Source organism: Solea senegalensis, linkage group LG17, assembly GCF_019176455.1.
Source record: "Solea senegalensis isolate Sse05_10M linkage group LG17, IFAPA_SoseM_1, whole genome shotgun sequence".
NCBI classification, from domain to species: domain Eukaryota; kingdom Metazoa; phylum Chordata; class Actinopteri; order Pleuronectiformes; family Soleidae; genus Solea; species Solea senegalensis.
Genome location: NC_058037.1, coordinates 8,095,754 through 8,110,764, shown reverse-complemented (window position 1 = coordinate 8,110,764; position 15,011 = coordinate 8,095,754). Strand labels below are relative to the sequence as shown.

General features: G+C 40.5%; 1 protein-coding gene across 18 annotated transcripts in view; it reads left to right on the top strand.

Moving 5' to 3' along the window:
* Positions 1-962: 962 nt before the first annotated feature.
* Positions 963-15,011, top strand: part of epb41l2 (erythrocyte membrane protein band 4.1 like 2) — a 45,319-nt gene continuing 31,270 nt past the window's right edge. For 13 of the 18 annotated variants that reach the window (XM_044048758.1, XM_044048756.1, XM_044048755.1 and 10 more), the window contains exon 1: positions 967-1,125. The gene's annotated coding sequence lies outside the window, so the exon portion shown is untranslated. Of the gene's footprint in view, positions 1,126-1,667; positions 1,752-11,367; positions 11,626-15,011 lie in introns of those variants that run through there. The other 5 variants (XM_044048760.1, XM_044048759.1, XM_044048757.1 and 2 more) reach the window with 4 other exon arrangements.

The following is a 15,011-nucleotide window of genomic DNA, read 5'->3' as shown; positions in this document are numbered from 1 at the left end:
TGTGTGTGTTTGAGAGTGAAGAATAACTGAGTGCAGGTGAAGTAATCGACATAATCAAAGATTGTATGTGTGACTTCAACACATATTTCTCCACTTAACTTTTAACAAATAACAACACAAACTGTCTCCTGTTTACAGCACATACAAACTCTGATACAGTCCATGTACAGTTAATGTGAAGCGGGACTGTCTTCTGATTCCATAAGGCTTTAAGACATACCTATAGTAAATCCATATATGAAAAATAGAGATCAAAATCAGAGGTTTAATCTGTGCACAGTCAGTTAAATCTATTAATTATGTGACTTGCTGTTGTATTAAGACAGTTGGCATCTCTAATTTTGCATCACTGCCTTCTTATTCCTTATTTCTTCTTCATCATCATCCCAACTCAGTGACTTGGAGAGCAGTTACAAAAAGATTGCCTCATCAACTGCTCACTGTTGATAAGTGGCCATAAACAGCATATCTCAAATACTGGGCACAATTATATGGCACAATAATGAACACACAATTGATAATTAAAACTTAAATGTATATATGTAAAAGTAGAAATATACACAATATTAACATGTGTGCAGTCTCTGGAAATTTGTTCAGCAGTTGCAGTACAGAGCAGATGTGCAAAATGTAAGAATAATTCCAATAATGTACACAAAAAAAAATTAAGATGATGTAATAGTCATCCAATCCTCGTCCGAAAAAATTCTGGCCAGCATAAACCAGATGACAAATGAACAAGCGTCAACATTTTGCAGTAACCAAATCTAACCTCTAGAGGGAGCTGCTCCGCCACGCCACCACTTTTACGTCTGCGTCAAAAATCCCTCCAACGCGAATGGACAGCCCTGTCGACCAATCAGATGTTAGCATCTAATACAGTAATCCTTATGAGCCAATGAGAGACGCCGAAAAGATGTTTTTTCACTGTATGGGCGGGTCTTAAGGATGATGGACACGTCTGCTTTGAACCTACTGGCCAGATTGTCTGTGTGTGAGGACAGAAGCTGTGGATTTTGGAGGCTGAAACAGTGAGGCGAACATTATTATTTTTGGAGGGGAACACAGCAAGTGGACACAGATTGGAAACGTTCCTCTAATACGCATCGCTGGGAATTGCAACAGGTAATTAAAATTCTCCCCGTTTTAAATCACGTGATTTATACATCAGCGATTGCCGCTGCTTCAACGCTTTCGATATTTAGCGTCAAATGCAGTGAGTTTTTTTAGCGGTGGGTGGTAAACCTGCACCGAAAAACCATAACGACACCTGAAACGGATAATCTAACGTAGAGCTTTCCTGGTGAAATCCCCGTTACTCCCCCCTTACCTTTCTTTCATGGCGCCTATCTTCTCCCATATTATCATCATCACCTCAACTCCTCTCATGTCCCACTGTATCCCACGCGGGTGTGTTTTACGTGGATAATTTCAGCGTGGAAAGGGCTAGCTTGTGTTGAAACACGCGTGGTTTTATAAATGAGTAGTCCGCAGTTTTACGCTGTTGGTCGTGGTCGTATTTCCTGTTGTAGGTGAATTGTGCTGTCACGTTAGTCACATTAACGGTAGTTTGTTCCAGCCATGCTAATGCAGTCGTCACGCTGTTCAAACATCCGTCTCCGTTTTTTCGTTGTCTCTGCGGGACAATTCATTGCCAAAGTAAACTAGCAGTGGTTTCGTGGGTGAACGCATCACGGTGCTGAGAACAAACACAACAATGTTGGATTTAAAGTGTTTTATCTGCTGTTGAGGTGCGTTTGTGTTCATTACCTTAACCTTCCGCTGTATCAGTAGCTGAACGAGAACACGCTGTTTACTGCCTTTACAGTTTTTCATCCAGAACCGTATTTACCTGTAGAGTATGTCCTTGTACATTCTTTCAAGTTGTATTATGTGATCTCCTTTTAACCTCCTTTTCTATATGTATGGAGTATTGTACTTTAATTTAATACTATTCTGATAGATATGTTCTTATATTTATACATTCTTCAGTGTGTTTTATATTATGCTGCTTTAACTCACAAAATGTCCCAATCAATACAATTCTATCTGTCTAATGAAGCAACTTATGAAACTTTGAAATGCTATTTATCATTTTTTTGGAAAGTTGTTGACAGCATTAAAAAAACTAACATATCATATATGCTAGGGATGCCACTTTTTCCCAGCAGATACCGATATACAAGTAGAGCATGTACCGATACAGATATCAGTCCAATACAGTCATATTCGACCTTTTTAAACAATGACCAGCATTCAGAGCATTCAGAGAATGACACATTTGTGCCATTTCAACCTACTTCAAAGACATGATTCTCCAGCTGTGTAAAAATAAAAAGCCCACAGCATGACTCACCTAAAAACTGTTGCTGATTTACATTTTCTGTTCATGGTAAATGATATATAGTAGATATATAGGACTTTTGGATTGTATCGGCTGTGAAATTGCATTGGCTCATCCCTAATATATGCTATAAAACAAATAAATAAATAAAGTAATGCACACTTATAGGAATAAATACACAAATGCATACGGTGCATGCATTTAAATCCACATACACTTCAGCAGTCTAATAATTTTCTTTTTTTAAATCATCATTCTTAAACCATACATAAAAGTCACGCCCACCCAAAAAAACTTTTCTACATTGGTTGGGCCTGGACACTGTTCATTAATTGTTTCTAAATTCAATTGTCTAGTAAGAATTCTAATGTACACATCATGAATTTAAATGATTTACTCTGTTGTTGTGGTGGTGATAAAGTAAAACATGGGCTGAGATAACGTGACGCTCATTCAAATAAAGGGAGAACGGAGTTTGTTCTTAAACAATGAGGTCATCACTCTTATCAACCACTGACTGTCAGAGATGATGTGGTAAATGTGCTCTGGGTTTGACCACCACACACAAAACGCTCTATTAAGCAACAAGTTAATATTTCAATTAGAATCAGATGACGATTTTCACTTTATGAGCAGCACACATGATCATTTGACTTGCTGCTGATTTGACCGTATATGGTACATTGCTGCAGTCATTTCTGCTTCATTTTTGATCGGTCTCCCCAGGCTACATTCCTATTCCTGTTCAAATATCATACTTTCTCATGAACCTTTCAATGCCACTTGTCTGCTGACATGACTGTATGCACATGCAGTCCTTGACATGTGTGTGTTTCCCAGATCAACTCATAGAAGGTCATACTTTGACAGAAGGCAAGGCATTGTGTATTTCACAGACAGATAGGCAGACAGGTCAGCAAACTATCCAGCCACTCTGGACTGAGCTGAGAGTGTGCTGACATGTGCACAGTCAGTGGGAATTGAAAAACATATTGATTAATGCATCGAATCAATGTTGACACAGTCAGCCAGTTTGTTACTTGTAGATTTGTCTCTCTTTGATAAATCAAACCTGGCTCCCTGAAGTACATTATTAAAGGTGCCTCTTAAAATCTGCTGCTTTACTGTCACTGACACAGGCAGAATAATATTACAGTACCTCACCATGCAATTATGTCAGCATGTATTTATTGACCGCGCTCTTATAAATCGTCCTATAATTATGTGTCTGTGTGGCCCAGTGCTCAGTCACATTAATCAGTGTAGCTTAGATTTGGTGCCTCTGCAGGCCTTCCTGTCTTTTCTCCATTATGAGAAGGTAACGAGGGCAGACACGGTGTCATGTGCAATGGTGGTGCAATGTTATATTAGCATTGATTTTCCTTTCCTTATCATTTTTATTGTTTGCTAGGATTATTGGCATAGGGTGTGTCTCACACATGGCCAACGTACAGCACACTTTCCTGTGTGGTGTACGTAGATGTTTCCTGTGTGTGTGTGTGTGTGTGTGTGTGTGTGTGTGTGTGTGTGTGTGTGTGTGTGTGTGTGTGTGTGTGTGTGTGTGTGTGTGTTGTATTTTGACCTTCCATATGTTGACCACAGACTGTGACAAATCATCAGAGTAAGAAATTATTGAAACAATGTAAATTATTTAGCTTTAAAGGTCGAATTTGTAAAATTTAGGTGAAAAGATGAAGAGGCAAAAAATGGGATATGTGAGAGTTATTAAGCTGCAGGATGCAAAATAAAATGAAGTGGAGTACAACAGTATGGATTACGCACCAAAAAAAAGTAGTGTGGATTTAACAATTCTTGTGAAGTCTCGGCAGCAATTGAACATGCTTCACAAAGGCTATTGTATTGTCTTACAAGTTCCTGTCTAGTAAATGGACTACATAATATGCATTTGATTATTTTTGTTACTGTATATGGATTCATGGTTCTGAAATCTTGTGAAAGTCAGGAGTAATCATGTATAGTATGTCACTGTTGTGCGCTTTTCCTGTCAGGACTCCCCTGTGTGTGTATAGCTGATCATGTTCATTCTCAGACTCCTGGGGGTGTGTGGAACAGTGGCAGCTCTGTCAAACCCACTAATGAGAGGACTTAATTGGTTGTTCTGGTGGGAGAATCTGCTCATTAAATGTAGCTGGAGCTAACTCTTGGTTTGCTAGAATGTGATCATGATTTTCCCCCTTAATATTGCTGTCATCATATCCATTAATAAGGGATCTGTCAGTGTATGTTTTTGAATGTTGTTTCAGTTGGTTACCTCTACCTAGTCTTTGATCTTTGTGTTGTAGAGCACTGTTAATTAAAACTGGAGAAACATAAACACAACATTGTCTAAGTGTAAGATGCTAAACATTATAATTAACAGTTTATCTGGAGTGTTGTATAGTTAAGAACGGGTGAAAAACAAAAATTAATGGAGAGGTACAAGTGAGTACAAGTGAAGGAGAGACTGAATGAGAGCGACACAGATATTGCTTAATCATTCAGAAAGACTGGGAATGGGAACATCCCTGTGTGTGTGTGTGTGTGTGTGTGTTCTCATTCCGACCTTGTGCGTTCAACAGGACCCAAACATGTCACATCAGCTCAGACACACATAGATAGCCCTACTGTTCCATAGCAGGTTAAATGACTCGTGGTGACCGTGTTTTTTGAAAAGTAGAAAGTACAAGACAAAAATCAATCCTCCGTCTGATGCACAAAGTCACAAATCAAATTCATTGAGTTTTCTTTGTCTTGTTTCAGTCTATGCATGTGTTTGCTTCTTGCTTAAAGCACAGTCCGTGGCTTTCATGTCTTCTATTGTGGTGACATTGGGACAATCTCAACAATTATCAAAGTAGACATATTCTGGTGTGCCATAATCAGCTGTGACTGCCGTGTATTAACTTGTCACATTCAGGGCTGCCTAAGGCCAACGGGCACCACATCATTCAGATTCACACACACAGAAGATCAGAGGATGGATGAATGGAAACTGAAATGCATCGCTGAGCTCATTTCTGAGAGGGCAGAGTGAGGGAAGGAAGGGAGTGGAGTGAAAAGATAGAGATGTTGAGGATTTTGATGGTTGGTGGCTAAATAGTCATCATTAAGATTATAGTCAGCATGTTTACATTAGTAATACTCTGGTCTGATACTGGTCAAAATCACTGAAGCAGGTGGACACACTCTACATGGAAATGTACTGAGTGTTCTCTTCGTTGTGTTGAGCCAATAAGTGTAACAGAGGTAAATATAATGGAGTTTGACTGTGCATTTTAATTGTTGCGCCAAGAATGGAGACTTATTGTTAAATGAGAGGATTTATTAGAGGAGAATGGTAACATTTTACTTCAAAGAGGGCACTAACTGCTTTCACCCCAGGTCCCCAGCAAGTGTCCAGCTCTGAAAGAAGCGATGGAATAAAACCAGAGGGGGAGAGAGAGTGGGCCTGTGGCTTTGGCAGGAGGCCAAACATAGTTAAAAACAGATTAATCAGCACAGGGTCACATTCTCACAGAGAGGCTGAAGAGAAGAGGGCAGAGCCCTCATCTTTTAAAGGGTGCATCTAGGTTTGCCTCAACAAAGGAATATGGTGGTTTAAAATCTGTTTTACCAAGAAAAGCTGTGAAAAAGGCAACAAGGAAACAATTTTATCTTGCAAAAGTCGTTTTAATTGTCACGTTCAGTCAAATATCCTCAACTTATTTTTTTAAATTAGTGTAAATTTAAAATCAGCATACATATTTTCCATGTTGTCTTTTTTATAAGTTGCATATCAATTGCGTAACCAATTCTTCCATCGCATGATTGATGGATTCACTCACCCGTCTATTAACACAACAATTCATTTAAATTATTCATTATGTGTTGACCCATTGTTGATTAATTTGTTCAGTCATTCAGTCTGTCCAAAAAGTCCAATAGGATCACGTGTAAGAGAAGAGAGACATTGGAGTAGAGGGGGAGGAAAAGGAAGTGAGAGGAGTGTCTAGGGCAAGAAGGTTGACAACTTTGCGAGCTTGCTCTCATTAGGCGCTTTTCAGAGGCTCTGAAGTTTGTAAAACATGTTGGACAGTGTGTAAAGGACCCAGTGAACTCTGTGTGTGTGTGTGTGTTAGAGGGAGATTCAGACAGACAGAGCAGCATCATTCCCTCGTATCGCCCACTGATCAGGGAGTGATAAGCTGGAGCTCAAAAATGATTTATTCCTGGATAAGTACTATGATGAATTAAATAAAAACACAGTATTTACTCATGTATACTCGTTAGTTTTCATCCCTGTCATTTTTAGTTTGTCACAGTTGTTTCTGTTTTTTTATTGAAACTTAGATGGGTGTGTGCCTGCATGTTCAGACTAAGGACCTCTATGTATCTGTGTGTTTATTGTTAATGGGGCAGTTAAGTGGACTCTGGGGACAGGACACCAGTCAAAGAGCGTGGCCAGATGCACCTCTGAATCACAATGTTATGTACTATAGACATTGTATAACATGGCAATGGACTTGGAAACTACTAAGATTTCAGACACTGACAGATCAGGATTTCACTGACTATTATGAAAAGTTGTGAATGTGTTACTGTACACCATTTTTTTGTATGAACATTTTGACGCCACCGTCATTTTTATTTAGCATTAATAAAGTATGCTGCCGTTCTAAAAAGCAATTCATTTACAATTTGGACACAGCCAAGGTGACTTTTTTTTATACAACTGTAAATATGTTATACACTCACAAGGCTTCATATTATTGATTTCCCTGAGTCTGAAGCTTTGTTCTTCCCACAGTGTGGACCAAAAAAATGTGAGAGCCTTTCACAAAGACTGAATAAAGAAACCTTTTATAAGAAAACCGATTAAGTTACAGAGGTTAGTCAAACAAAGGCCGGTGAGTAGAAGAGGCCAGACTTCATTTCTCTGTTTACTTGGTTGTCCTGCCAACATAGAACCTACTCGTGATCATCACTTTTCCCGACGATCACTCGGAACAACGCTGTTCAGAGAGTACGATGGAACAGATGTTTCTATAGTGACAGGTTTGTAATGAAAGAGACAAATACTTAGACACATGTGACTACAATGAAAAGATGGAGGGATGGGAAAATAACTTGTGCGGTGGGAGTAGATGCCCTGTGCTACACTTCCTGTTTTCTGGCCAGAGGTTAGAGGTCTGTGGTCTGGGATGAACTGATATTGGGTCCCTAAATAACTCGTCTGCTCATGTCAAAGACCTCCTCAAGTAGAGCTGGGCAGTGCAACATTTTTCAGATAATGATGTGAGAGTCTGTGTGTGTAGGTTTAAAGAGAGCGTATTCTCACAGTAACTGAGAAAACAGAGTAACGCTGTGAAAATGAGGACATCTCGTGGTCTGCGTGAGGGGAATGCCTAATTTTAGATTTAAAGGTTAAGGGTAGTCGTCAGGTGGATGTGACTTGGTGATGTGCTGCTTCAGAATAAGTGCTAAGAGTGAAGAGGTAAGGAGGTAGTGCTTCGATGAGTTGAGTTGGTGCGTCACTGTGTGTGATCACCATATTTGGGCAGAGTGGATAATGGATTGTAACGCGTTCAGTGTGTTCTAATGGAAAAATAATGATCCACTCATCGACGGTAAGCTTTGTACCACAGGATATGTTCACTTGCTCTGCATCAAGACCGCTGCAATGAGCACAAAACACCTGTTGCTACCGCCTTCTATGGGATATATGTTGCCATAGTAACACCACACCCACCTCTACCAGAGAGAGAGAGAGCTGTGCAGTTTCACTAGTGGTTTCACTGTCTTTCTTGTCTTTGCACTCACACACTGCAGTTAGTGCATGCTTTCTCCCTCCACTCCATTTTGTCTTTTTCACTCCTTCACTCACACACACACACCTCTGCTTATGTTCACTCGTGTGACCGACCAGCACTCGCCTGCAAGTTCACACGAACTGGCCACTTGCGCCTGACTGCTTTAATCGTTGAATAGAGGAGTTTAGCAGTTCACAATAGTAGTTTTGAGCTGACCCGTTATTCTTGCATGTCAGGGAGGGGGGGTGTCTGACAACCTTTCTCTATTTTCCTCTTTGACGGTGGTATGTCCACCGTCAATTATAAATTAGATAATATCCATGAATATCAGCAAATGCGTAGTATAGTTGACAACATTCTTGGAATGTTTTACAGTCCTGAGAAGTTAACTGGAAGAGCATCTCTTGTCGTTTAAGAGTAAGAGTTTGCAGCTGACACCAGCAGTTACACGCTGACAGTAATAACACAGTAACAGCAGTAATGATAAAGTGTTGGTCACCTAAGCCTCACTTATAAGATGACCTTTCATTTGCTAAGCTCAAGTCTAAGGCAACGAGGGGACACTGGGAGGTAAGGCAGTGAGATTTTGTTGTCACACATAGATTGTAAGTAGAAGCAGAGACAAAGGCTCACTGTTCATTTTAAAACACTGCTTTAAGCTAAAAAAGATCTCTGTGTTGCTCCTCATCCGAAAGATTTGTATCCGAGTAAACAAAAAGTATTTCCGAAGGGTGCTGTTTGTGTTTTGTGGACACCGGTCAGAAGCATAGAGAAAGTGATGCGTTCTGAAAATAAAATAAGATGAGTGTGGACTTATCCAGAGAGTTGGATGAAGTGGTAAATGGATCTACATGCGGACAGACGCACACAAACGTACACAGGGATTATCCTTTGCGTAATCCTCAGTGTCAGAGTGCAGTGTAGAGCAACAGACATGTTGGGAATTTTCACACCACTCGTGTTTTAGTATTTGTGTGTGACCGTGTGTAATTGGAAAGACAAATCCATAGCTAGGGTGTTCATCAGGGATTATAAGAGTACATGTATGTAAACATTTGGAGTATTTTTGTGCTTTCATGTGTTTTGAAGTGTGTGTATGTGTGCAGCTCTCATGGTGTGACAGATGGACAAATGGTACAAGAGGACAGCACAGATTAGGATTCTACCCCCTGTGTGTGTGCACAGTTATTTCAAAACCAAACTAGGGCTCACTGTTAGCTGTTGGAATATTCTCTAAAGCCATTGGCTTGCTGCATGAAGATTTTGGATGTTCCAGTGTAGGGCTGAATTATTTTGAATAAGTATCTTATTGATTATTATTTTTGACAGGCATTGTGATTGCGTTATGATTTGTGATATCAGAGGTAATGGTAATTTTTACATCATTTGAAAAATATATTTAAAAATGCATATACTGTAGCACACCTTAAATCACACAGTCTTGTATTAATCACAATTCACATCGCTGATGTCCTTTATATACAGTACAGTGGGGTCCAAAGGTCTGAACCAGACAATGTATAGTGGTGCACTGGTCTATGACGCAAGGTCAGATTTAAAATCGTTCATCTTGCATATCAGGTCCCCACTCTCCAGATTATATATGTATATGATGTGAATTTCTCTCATCTTAAAGTGAGAAAAGCAAAATTGAACACAGTGTAATCAGGATCACAGTGTAATCAGGATCACAGTGTCAGAAACTGTGTCATCTCTTAGTCACTTGTTGCAATGAAGTGCCACTCCTAGTGCAAAGCTTGGATTGCACATTTGTGTAAATATACACTGTAGGTGGATCCACACCACGTTACCCATGCACACTCCAAATACAGTGTATAATGTGTTATTATGCCAACATGTTTACACCTTAAACACCCAGGCTGGTTAACTTGGTTTCAGGAATATTGTTTGCATCTTATTTTTTTATTGTGCTCTCTGTGAAAAGTTAATCTATTGGTCCATTTAGTACTTCTGATGTGGCTAAAGGTGTTTCTTTTCTCTTGAATTGAAGGATGCTTGAATGGATAGTGCTAAGGAGCCATAACTGGAGTAGTTTGTCATATATGCAGAATTAATTTGAATAAATTCTCTGTGCATGCAGCAAACACAGTTACTGAGTTGACTGTAGTTATGGAGTTGCAGATCTGTTGGGTGTGGTGCATGATGGAGAGAGTGAAAAGTAGCTGCTGCAGTTCCTGTAGGTCCACCACATAATATCTGATGTGGTTTGGAATGGATTTAGACAGAGTCATAATTTCTATTGTCACATCCATGTCCACTAATCTCTATTTTTGCTGGGGCAATCTCTTGTCTCCATTGGGATTTATTGTAGTCCATGGAAGTCATTTCCACAGAGACACGTTCCTCCCTTCTGTACCCCCTCTAGAGTGAGATGGGCGGGGTTGTTTTTATTGTATTAAATGTTGTCATATCTGCTTGAAGTAAATAAACAAAAACACTGATGTCAGAAATTTGGATCTATCCCTTCTCTTTCTCTGTTGACTTTTGCTCTCTATCCCGTGTCTGTCTCTCTCATAAAATTTTATCTCTTGGCCACAGACCACGTCATGCAAATGTTGCTATGACAACAACCCCTAAAACCCAGTCAGACAGCAATAAAGTTGTAAGTGGAGTAGCTGTCGTGTGTGTGTGTGTGTGTTTTTGCTCGACTGGTGCAGCTGCGGTGTGCATGGGGTAAAAACATCCACACTCTAAATATGCAAATAAGAATATGGTCTCTCATATGGGGAATTAAGACGGCTTAAGTTTATATTAATGTCACTGTTCAAAAGACTGTGAAATGTTTTATCAACAGTACCAATGGATTGAAACAAGTAAACAAGACTCGTGTTGCAGTCCGAACTTGAAGAGATGTGTTATTAAAAAATGTTTTAAAAAAGTATTAGATGGAAAAAGTCTGTTTCTGATCAATATTCAGAAGGAATGAAGTAACAGATTGTTGACTGACTGAAACGAATATGTCGCAAGAACAGTTAACCCTGCACTCTGTTCTGTGAGGAGGATGGAGGGAACAGCTGAAGTGTGGTCTCCATCCTTATAATTTGTGTCCATTTGTAATATGGCACAGTAGTTGGGACTTTCCATCTTTCTCTCTCTTCTTCATCAACCATCCACGTTCCACTTCCCTGTCTCTCTCATCTTGCTCTTTTCTAATTCTTCCTCACCAGCTCCACCTCCCATCCCTACTCCTCTCTGTTCTCTCTGGTTTTCTGCCCTCATTTCTGTCAGCGATCGTCTCTCGGGGGTGAAATGGAGCACTGAGGGAGGCAGGAGAGATGACAGAGAGGAGAAAATGGCAATGACAGTTTGTAGGACAGGCATTTTCTTGGAGGTGGGAATGTAAAGGTGACGGAAGACAACATGAACGGAGAGACATAGGCAGAGAGAGATCGAAGAGCCAAAAGAAATTAAGAAATCAGGAGGTGACAAGGAAAGGAGTTACAGGAGAGAAAGAAATACAGACAACAATAGGTAAGGCTGTTGGTCTTGTCCATGATGATTCATTTATCCATTCATTTTATGCATAAGGTCAAGTCTAACCTGTAGACTGTTGGAGAGAGCAGGTGGTTAAATAGTCGTAGGGTGTAAAGATCAAGGTCATTTGTGCTTGTCTAACACTGAGACTGACATTCAGTTCATGTCCATATACAATTATGTGATTATGTCATCCAGGAGGACTACAGTGATTGTCTCAGTATATATGGACTGGGGGGCAATTGACTTATTGACTGAAGTATGTCTGCCCCCTCCTACGCCAGGTGGCGCCACGCCCCCTTTCAGTTTGTTAGCATTATGCAGATTTATACTGGTTTGGCTAGTTTTTAGCATGACGAGTGCCATTCCCTGGCTTGAATTTCACCACGTTTTTGTCGCGGTTGTCGTCTTCTTTTGTGAACTGGCCTCCTCTATTATTTCCTGGTGTTGGTAAGGGTGGAAACTGTGGTGCATGAGGAGAGCTGCCAGACCAGCAGGGGTCCAACTACATGCAGTAGTCATCTGACTCCCAATCACATTATCTGGGTGTGTTTTTGACTGGATTTTGTCCGGTTTCTGTCAGACTAACATAATGATTCCCTTTTCTCTGATGTCATTTAAAAGCACTGACTGAAAAGAGAATAGATCAGTTAACTCGAACAAAATTTTTAAAACTTTACTGCCTACTGAATAAACTACTAAACCAAGTCTCAAGTATCATATATGTATGCTTTCAGATAATTATAAGATTAGTATCTTATACTAGGAGGATTTTGAATAATGCAAAAACACTTGAATAGTGCACGCTTGCCTTTTAGATAAATTGTACATGATGGAGCCGAGTTACAGGAACGCTTGACTGTTTTTCCTGGTTTTACTGCCATAAAACATTCCCTGTGTATATAATGCATCACTGTGTGTACATATAGGAGGGAAGGCTGTTATGATGCCATCGCCATTGTTTATATGGACTGTGGGAAGAAGAGGGAAACGGGAGGGGTTTCAGGGGGACATAGTGTGAGTGGGTGATTGGAGGAGAACGAAAGGGTTCCTGGAAGAAAGGGATAGAGCGAGAGGGGGGAGTGCAGGAGATTTAGTGGAAAAGGTGACAGAGGCACCCATGTGTTGGAAAGTAGGTGAGAAAAACTGAAAGAGATGGAGAGAGAGAGGAAGAAGTCAGGAGGAGAGAGAGAGTTAAAAAGTTTCAAGAGAGGTAGAACAAGGTTCCTGGTGTTTAACAGTTGAGGGCTGGTTTGAAGCAGGCCCTAAGTGGCCATGACAAACATCTTGCAAAAACCTACAATCTGATGCCAACTCTCTCTGTCTCTCTCACTGTCTTTGTCTTTCTGTCTCTCTCTCTCTCTCACACACACACACACACACATACACAAAAATTTCACTTGAATAGCATCCTTTGTGGGGACTAAATTATTGAACACATGCATCACACTAACCTCTCTAATTTGATGGCTGGAGCTGCTTCTCTTTGGTGCGTCCTCTGATGTCAAATGGAAGTGATGATAATGATGATGGCACTCGTTTCTTAGCAAGAGTCTGTTTTTTTTAAAGAACAACTAACAGCAGACAGTTCCTCAAAGATGAAGAAAATCCTCGTGACATACAGCCAGTTTTGTAGAACTAAACCAGAGGGATGTTTGTCGTCTCAAGCCTTTAGCCCTTTGTTGCTTCCCAGCTCATTGCTTTTGTAGAGTGGGTTTTCAGGTTTCCACATTTAGCAGCTAAAATAATACATTATGTTCAGTTTCCTTTGTTTACTTTTCATATCCTGAAACATCTCTCCAAACGCCTGAAGGATATTTGCTTGTTCATCAGCATATCTCATAGCAAGGCTTTTGTTCTTGCAGAACAGGAACATGCACGTCGCTCACACACAATGCACAATTTTAAGATTTTTCTAACAGCTCTGCAACAGTAACCAGGCACTGCTTCCACTCAACACAAACCCTGACTGTGTAACATTCAGTCGGCCTGTATGACCAACTACTTCAGCAACTTTTTTTTTTAGATCGTTTCCTTTTACACATAACCAAAATATGTTGATTGGTTTAGTAAAATTACAGTGCTATATCTTTGGATTCCCTCGTCGTACAGAGATAAGTCGGCAGTATTTATTTCCCTTGTACATTTGCACTCAACAGTATACACACCTCTCTATGGGCATCTCTCCTCCTCCCCTCCCTACCTCATCAGCCCATCAGGCCTAAGGAGACCTGTTCTATTTTTACACCGGCCCCCGCCCTACACACATCCAGTGCTGAGCACTCTGTGGATGTGTGTGTGTCCTCTCATTGAAGGTGGCATGGCAGAAAAGAGCAAGTCAGAGTAAAACGGTCTGGGAGTAAAAATCTGATGTAATGAATAATAGAAGGGAGGGGGTGGGCAGAGCGCTATAGTATGTGTGTGATGGAGAAAATGGGATTAGAGAGATTCAGGACAGTGACTTAATAGAGTATGAATCATGCCTAACCTTCAGCCTGGAGCTGGGTACAATCAAACACACACACCCACCCACCAGAGTGAAACAGGCTGTGTATGCAGGTACACTGCAAATCCTGGCCTCAACACGCCCTCAAGACCAATGTCATGGTCATCTAGCGTTATCACCAGATTAGTGTCACACTGAATAACGGTGTCTGTTGCTTTGATTGGGTGTGCGTGGACAGAGCTGCCAAAGATATTTGGGTTGAAGAGTGTGTGTATGTGTGTGTATGTGTTGACCACAGCTGCGGGGGTAATAACATTGACTCAGTCATTAAGAATTCAGTCAATTCACCCTCTTCTGCGAGTTATGTGCGCTGAAGTGTGCGACTGCTTGTAACCAGCTGTTGACCCGGATGAAGCGTGTGTGTGTGTGTGACATAATGACATCCAAATCTCTTGCGTTTTTGTCTTCTTGCGTAAAAAGAGATGGCCCAACCCAAAAGCTAATGTTTCAAACTGCTATGAGCTCATGTGCTAACTACTGGGAGACAAAGGGCCAGGATATCAGCTCTCTTATATCAGCCGAATATTGGACTGTGGTTTTCTATTGCATTTGTGACAAGGTACCTACCATAATAGCCAATCCCAGCTTACATAGCACAAAAGGCGTGGTACAACCTGGACAGGGCGCCAGTCCATTGTTGGGCTGAACACTAATGTCGCTCAAAGCTTAACATGACCATGTGTAGCTCATTTATAAAATATATGCCAGGATAAAATCACCATTACATGACATAAAAAAGTAATGCTGCTGGCAAAAATCAGTGGCATTTTTAACCAAGGCAACTTGTATCATTCTCAGCCTTAAGATGTATCCCAGAATATACAAATGAAAACCATAATACCTAAACCATACTATTTGATTTGTTTTAAATCTAACA